This window comes from Macrobrachium nipponense, chromosome 4 (assembly GCF_015104395.2).
Source record: "Macrobrachium nipponense isolate FS-2020 chromosome 4, ASM1510439v2, whole genome shotgun sequence".
NCBI classification, from domain to species: domain Eukaryota; kingdom Metazoa; phylum Arthropoda; class Malacostraca; order Decapoda; family Palaemonidae; genus Macrobrachium; species Macrobrachium nipponense.
Genome location: NC_061100.1, coordinates 142,636,506 through 142,645,766, shown reverse-complemented (window position 1 = coordinate 142,645,766; position 9,261 = coordinate 142,636,506).

The following is a 9,261-nucleotide window of genomic DNA, read 5'->3' as shown; positions in this document are numbered from 1 at the left end:
TTTTCGCAAACGCATACATGGCACACATTTGAAGAACACCCAAAACCCAGAATCTATGGGAGATATATTGATGATATCTTTATCACAACAAAGGGCGACAATGCATAGAAGAATTAGTATATAAACTCCAAGCAAATTCTACATTAAATTTTACGGTAGAAAGAAGTGATGAGAAGATGCTCCCTTTCTTGGACGTACTTGTGACCCAAAAGAACAACAAATACAATACCACCGTATACACTAAAAAGACAGACGCTGGAAGATGCTTAAATGCTAGAGGAGAATGCCCTGATGCATATAAACGATCTGTGGTAAATGCATACATAAAACGCGCCATAACACACTGTTCCACGTGGAAAGCGACTAACGAAGAAATCAACAGAGTTCAACAGCTGCTCACAAATAACGGATATCCAGATGACATGATCCAGCAAGTTGTCAAAAAGAGATTAGAGGCTTTCCATAATCCGACCCCGAGGAACAACACACAAGACAAAGACAAAGAAATAGTGATATACCATCAGATACCATACAACAAACACCACGAAGATGAAAGGAAAGCCATCCTTGGTATACTGCGAAGAGGAACCACCCCCTAGCGCCATATAACAAAATAACAGCAAGGATTTACTGCAAACCAAACCTTACGGCCTCATTGGTAATGAAAAATAGTACGGCCCCATCGACGGAGAAAGAGGTTAAATCTGATATAGTATACAAGTTTGTCTGTGCTGACGAGCAATGTCAGTCCCCCCAAAAATGCTATATCGGACACACAACCACCACACTCAAACGTCGCATGCAGGCCCACAGAAACCAAGGAGCCATTCATCAGCACTTTGTGGATACCCACAATAAAAACCATCATTACAAGAACTTCTCACAAACACCAAAATAATACACAAGGAAGGCAACTACAATCGTTTATTGATATCAGAAGCAGTCAGCATCGCCATGCAACGTCCCAGCCTTAACATCCAACGTGAGGCAGACCGTTCCTTGCCCTCGTGTAGGAGGCAGCCCTTTAACCGCGTGGAACAAAACCCCCACACGCGGACAGGAGCGCACACTGACTTTCAGTGAATTAAACATATATGTAATTAATATATATTTATGTATAATGTGTATATAATAACTTACTTTCAACTTTTTTATATAATTTCTGTTGTTAACATATTTATTTATCGTTATTTTATGTTTTACTATAGTCTTTTGTAGATACTTAAAACTAGGTATCTGGCAATTGTACTACCTTTCCGTCCTCATGACGTCACAAAACGCATGTAGGCTCATATTTGTATCAGTACGCTTGATAACGTCAATACGTATAGGTTGACGAAACAGCTGTCGCGTGTAAAAATACTGGAGTAAATGGAAGAACCCCATTATGTGTCCATTAGTAACCTGAACAATGAAGTAAAGAAAATAATTAGAAAATATGAAGCAATTTCAAAAAAGCTGGTTAACAGTGAGAAAGCCATTCTATTCAATGAATATATATATATTATATATATAGATATATAGATATATTTTCTTGTATTTAATATATATCTATATATATATATATAATTTATATTATAATATTATATATATATAATTATAATATAATAGAATATTATAGATATATATATATTATATAATTTATATTATATATATATATATATATATATATATAATATTTATTATATAATATATATTATTTATATATTTATATATTATATATATATTATATATAATTATGTACATATATAACATATTATAGATATATTACTATATATATACTATATAATATATATATACATATTATTTAATATATATATATATATATATATATATATATATATCATATATATATATATATATATATATATATATATATATATATCTTGCAATTCCACAATGGTCCCGTGGGTGAAGTATATAGGAGATCCACACGTGAAAATGAAAGGAGGTACCAAGACTTTCAATTTTATTCCAAAGTCATCTTCAGGGTACTGAATAATTTTAAGAGAACAACTTACACAAGAAAGCAACATGAGGCAACAAATAACAATAAAACAGGTCAACAACCTTCTTATGTATGCAAATAAACATTGTTCAAAACAAAAGACATACTTAGCGGAAATATGCAGTTACTACAAATCACAGTACAAAACTATCTGTTTGTAAAATATCTAACAAATCGTTTAACTTTTAAATCATCAAGAATAAAACTTTTCAACAATTCGTCCATCTTAAAAAGCCTATCGTTCATATTCATGTTACTAAAAGAACTAACGAGGCAACCTTCAATTAATAATCTGTCATGCATTGATGAACTTCTAAAAACGACTCTAGCTGAATTCCAGTCTTTAGGATGTTCAAAATCCCTCACGTGACAAAAAATGGTACTTGAACCGTTTGCAACCCGTACACTATATTTATGCTGTGTAACTCTCTTACTTAGTTCCTTACCAGACTGTCCAATATAAGGCAAATTACAAACAGAGCAGTTAATTTTTTTAAACGCCTCCCGTTGTCATCACTGGTTTATTACAAAACAATGCATTCCTGACAGATGAATTATTGCTAAAAACAACATTTATTTTCAGACATTTCAGGCTACGTACAATTGATAAAAATTCACAGTGGTATGGCAAAACTAACAAATTTTCAATTTCAAAATTACTTGATCTTTCGTGACAATAAAATTATTTTCTGGCACTTTGGAGGCAACTATCAATAAAATACCTTGGTTAACAGAATTCTCTCGCAATTTCATAGATGTTCTGAATTTCCTTTTCTAAGAATTCAGGATCACAAATTCTATATGCTCGTAAAAAACATCCTTGAAAAGACTATTCGTTTTATCTTGGGGTGATGGATGGAAAAATTCTGTATGAAAGCATTCACTGCTGTTGGTTTACGGTAAACTTTGAATTTAAAACCGTTGTCGGTTCTCATAACGACTGTGTCAAGAAGTGGTAGGGTTTTATCCTGTTCTATTTCTCGGTTCTCATAACGACTGTGTCAAGAAATGGTAGGGTTTTATCCTGTTCTATTTCCAATTTGAACTTTATGGATGGAACCAGACCAATCAAAAGTTCTAAAAACTCCAAGGGGTCACGATCCCGTGGCCATAGGCATATTATGTCGTCAACGTATCTGTACCATGTCAAAGTAAATGTAATGATATTTGGCACCTGATTTCGTAAAATTCCATATAGATATTTGAGAGAGTCGCAGATAAAAAGCTTCCCATTGACAAACCAAAAATCTGTCTATAAAAACAACCATTAAACGTAAACGTATTATCAACTATGCACAACATTATCAATTTAATAAAAACATGGGAAATAGGAATATTTATATAATTCATTTTTTTCTTTTAGAAACTGTAGCAGATCATCAATGGGCACTTTCGTAAACAATGAATTGACATCAAAACTAATTAACGTGCAATTTGTATCTCTGACTTTCAAGTTTGTTATTTGTGGCCTCATGTTGCTTTCTTGTGTAAGTTGTTCTCTTAAAATTGTTCAGTACCCTGAAGATGACTTTGGAATAAAAGTTGAAAGTCTTGGTACCTCCTTCTTTCATTTTCACGTGAGGATCTTATATATATATATATTATATATAATATATATATACTATATATATAGATATACATAATATATATTATATAAGATAGTAAGAGGCGAATGAAAGGCCAATCGAAAAATCGATTTTGCTCAAGAATTTTTACTGCTCAAAATCAAAATGAAATCAGCGAGTTTCCTTGACATGAATTTAATATTTTACTTTATGGAGTAAGTAGTCAGCCTTTCTGTCTATTTATCCCTTACCACCTATTTCATTTGTATTCCAGCATGGCAGCGGTTTCGATTATTTGACCAGTAACGATATACTGTCCAAAACATTTTGATAAGATCATGTTTCAGAACATGCCACGGCCGGGTAAGATTTCATTGAGGGCAGGGGGTGGGACGGGGTTATTCTCTGTGAGTGTGAAAGGATGTTCAGTCATTCTACCCCGCAGGGGGTTAGTGCCATCAGTGCACCCTCATGTAGTGCACTGTAGGCATTACTTAAGGTTCTTTGCAGCGTGCCTTCGGCCCCTAACTGCCACCTTTTTCATTAATTTTACTGTACCTCCTTTCTTATTCTCTTTCTTCCATTTTACCTTCCACCCTCTCCTAACAATGGATTTATAGTGCAACTGCAAGGTTATCCTCATGTTACACCTTTCACACCTTTTACTCTCAATTTCCATTTCAGCGTTTAATGACCTCATAGGTCCCAGTGCTTGGCCTTTGGCCTAAATACTATATTCAATTTAGTCAGTCGGGGCCAAATGAGATGGACAATTTGCTCATATAAAACTGTATGAGTACATGAACACAGGAAACTGTCATACCAATGAATAGTAATAGGAATCAGTCCACAATAACGCTCGTATATTGTCTATTCGACGTTTTAACAAAACTGCTCCTTTTGCTATTTAATAGTTTCTTCAAATTTAAGAAAGCAGATCGATCTCTAACTAAATAAAAGTGTATTTTGAAACGTCTATCGTTCAGGACTATTAAGAGTTTTACACAGCAAGGTAATTCATTATCTTAATCCATTATTAGCATATAACAACAAAGGTGTCCCTATCTTCTAATTTTATGCTATAATAACTTTTCTGATTTTATGCTATAATAACTTTTCAAAGTAACAAAAACCACAATGCATGGTTCTCTCTCAATCCATATTAGTATCAGTAGTTTGAGAAAGTGTAAAATATCCTTGAAGAATAATCTGAATATTAGCTTTTTAAACGTTGTGGTGCGAAAATTAAATGATAATGACGCCGTTAAAACGGTTTGTATAATAGAGTAAGTCAAGATAATACAGCTATGGCTTTACATTATAGGATTTAATATATTAATAATATTATATTACATAGATTATATATATATGATTATATATATATTATTATATCTATATATACATATATATATATATATATATATATATATATGTATATATATATATATATAATATATATATATATATATATATATATATATATATATATATATATATAGCGAATACCACGGGAAATGATAGTCAGGAATCCAAGCGCTTTCGTCTTTATTCAGACATCGTCAAGGAGCTACTAAAGTACAATCGGAGAGGAAGGCCTCAGGTACAAACAAGATCAGGAATACCAGATGGTTAATTATCAAAAGGGTAAAAATTAAAAGGGATAATCCAGGATTATCGGATATCACACGGTCACAAACTTAAACAGATTCTGACCCTAACCGAAATTACAAAGTATCTTTACAGTCCAAAACATGTAAAAACTGAATATATTAATTTTGTTGCTTATATTTCCTACCAAAGGAAATATTTCTAACACGAATGTTAAAAACAATGTTGATTTTATAAACAAATTGAATAGTTTAAATTTGAATTATGATTTTAATATGGTTAGTTTTGATGTTGTCTCTTTATTTACAAAAGTGCCTGTAGATGACTTACTTGAATATTTGGAAGAGGAATTAGAGCGTCATGACATTCCCTTAAGTGTAGAAAATCTCATTAGTCTCATAAGGTTATGTATCAGCGATAGTAAATTTTGTTTCAATGGGGAATTTTTTGTACAAAAGTTTGGCATGGCCATGGGTAATCCCTTATCTCCTGTCCTTAGCAATATTTACATGGAATTTTTTGAGACAAAACTCTTACCAAGAATTTTGCCCCAAAAAGTTATTTGGTTTAGATACGTGGATGATATCTTCTGTATTTGGCCAGTTCACGAAAACCTCCAGGAATTCCTTAATAATCTCAATAATTTAGTCCCTTCTATAAAATTTACTGTAGAGGAAGAAAGAAATTGTAATTTGAATTTTCTTGATGTAACTGTCCATAGAAATGATAGAAATTTCACCTTTTCAGTCTTTCGAAAATCAACTAATATTGCCTCTTTTGTTCATTACTACTCCAATCACCATCAAAATGTTAAATTCTCTGTTTTTTCTGGGATGTTCCTAAGGGCTTTACGTGTCTGTAGCCCGCAGTTTATTGACGCTGAAATTAAAACTATTTATGATATTGCATTGAAACTTAAATACCCAAGGACTTTTGTAGATGTGGCATGGAAAAGAGCTAGAAAAACATTTTATTCAACTAATGACAAACTTGAATTTAGTAAGCATAACATTCTAAAATTACCTTATGATGAAAGGTTTTTAGATATTCCTTGAATTTTAAAGCTTTTTAACATAAATGTTGTTTTCAGTAATATTAATGTCAAGAGTTTAGTAATCAAAAATTCTCCTAAAGATCTTCCAGGCTGCATATATGAAATTCCTTGCAAAAAGTGTGATAAAATCTATTACGGACAGACTGGCATATCTCTTTCACAGCGTCTTAAGCAACATCAATATTCTGTGAGAACTGGGCAAATATCGAATGCATTATTTGTACATATGAGATATTTAGACCATCCTATTAACTGGAGTCAAGCAAGAGCCTTAGTCCCATGTAATGACACAGTTAAAAGGAATATCATTGAATCTTGTTTTATCAAGTCAAATAATAGAAATGTTCTAAATTTAAGTCTTGGTTTATTTAAACTTGATGCTTTCATAATAAAAAAAGTTGTAGATAAATATAAGCAACAAAATTAATATATTCAGTTTTTACATGTTTTGGACTGTAAAGATACTTTGTAATTTCGGTTAGGGTCAGAATCTGTTTAAGTTTGTGACCGTGTGATATCCGATAATCCTGGATTATCCCTTTTAATTTTTACCCTTTTGATAATTAACCATCTGGTATTCCTGATCTTGTTTGTACCTGAGGCCTTCCTCTCCGATTGTACTTTAGTAGCTCCTTGACGATGTCTGAATAAAGACGAAAGCGCTTGGATTCCTGACTATCATTTACCGTGGTATTCGCTTATTTATGAAGTCACGTGCATCTCCTGTGATTTTTTAAGCACATATATATATATATATATAATATATATATAAGATTAGATATATATATATATATATATATATATATATATTATATAATATATATATATAGGTACAAGCCACGAAGGAAAGATAAACAACAGAGTTTCTGCGAGTTCTTTAAACAAGTGCTAAACAACAACAACACTTGAAAAGAATTTTAAGTAAATGCAAATTAATTCACAAGTGTTAAATTTAATTAAATGTGCAATGATTAAGCAATGAAAATAACTAAGTCAATTAAATTGTGAATGCAAATGAAAATATAAAATAAAAAGGCACACCTCAATAAGAAAATGAACAAGTGCACAAACAGTGGAACAAACACAAACACCACAAAAAAATCAGCAATGTGTAAAAGTGTAAATCTTTTCACTCAAAACACTGTAACCAACAGTTTTTACCAAACCTTCACAACCATCTGTTATTAGTTAACCACAGTTCCTATCCGTTATTAGTTAATCACTGTTCCTGACCGTTATTAGCTATTAGTTAACCACTTTACCTCTCTGGTATACAATTTCTTTCTTTCTCTGCTGCAGGCTTGATTCACACTTTCACAAAAACCAGGCGCCGTTACGATATAATGTTTGTTCAGATTCCACAAAAAAAAACTAAATAACACTAAACAAACTCTAAGAAATATCAAATATGAAATTCTAAGTTACGAGTGACCAATTTACGTAACGTTAATATAATCTCAAGGATGTCGCAGGAGAGAGAGAGAGAGAGAGAGAGAGAGCGAGAGAGAGAGAGATCTGACCACCTCGAGGTTCCATGATATAATGAAATCTTCTTCCCTTGCTAAAACTGGACAGGGCAGATGACAAAAATGTTCTGGGCACAAATGCTTCCAGAAAGTTCGAAATCTGACGCAATCTTCATAAAGAAATGTGCAATCTCCACGTGGGACTCGGCAAAGACATACGCGTACGATTCCAGTCTGTTAAAAAAAAAGAGACGTACTCTACTCGATCGACACGAAGGAGAAGTCTTATCACAAACGATGACAGATTCTCCAAAACACAAATGAGGATTTGAGCTAGCTATCAAACGCGTTGACAGAATAGAAAAGCAAACGGATCTCGCAGACCCTCTAATCTTACAGTGTTGACATAAAAGCGAAAACACTCGCAGTTTCGAACGGACAAAGAAAATCTCTCTCTTTTTACATTCTACGTTATAATATATATTCTTTTATAACATGCAATGCGAAATCTGAACACACATTTTAAACATCCTATCTCTAAACTATCTAGGAATCTGAAAAAATGTTACACAATCCTACTTGACATTTCAAAGAGGGGAAATATGCATTTTGAGAGTAGTAACATATAATAATATATTATATATATATATATAAAGATAATATTATAAAGCATGAGGCCATTTCAATGAAGAATATATTTTTCAAAGTTGTATATATATATATATATATATATATATATATATATATATATATATATACCCTATGTATATATATGTATATATATATTATATATATATCATATATAATAACAACTCTGAAAAATATATTCTTCATTGAAATGGCTAAGCTTGATCTTGAAGAAGTAATTGTGTGGAGCAATTTGAATTTTTTTACTTAAAGTAGACATTATATACATGCATATGTATAGGTATGAAAAATAGTATATATATATAAATATCTATATATATACATATATATATATATAGATATAGATATTATATTCATACATACATACATATGTATGTATATATAATGTCTACTTTAAGTAAAAAATTTCAAATTGCTCCACACAATTACTTCTTCAGGATCAAGCTTAGCCATTTCAATGAAGAATATATTTTTCAAAGTTGTTATTATATATATATATATATATATATATATATATATATATATATATATACATATATACGTATATACTACATATATATATAGATGGATATATATATATATATATATATATATATATATATATATATATATATATATATATATATATATATATATATAATGTCTACTTTACGTAAAATTTCAAATTGGGGAGTAATTTGAAATTTTACTTAAAGTAGACATTTCATCCTCTCGCTGAATACAGAATGCTACTCACTCCATTCTAGATTATTATGTATAGCAAGAACAACACATCTCCAAGCAGGCAAGACAATGAATTACATTAATCCTACTCAATCATGACATTTACAGGAAGTAGCCAGTCCCCATTAAACTTGATGACCGAAAGACCATGCAGTGTTTATGGTATTCCATTTTCCTGTGATCTATCAT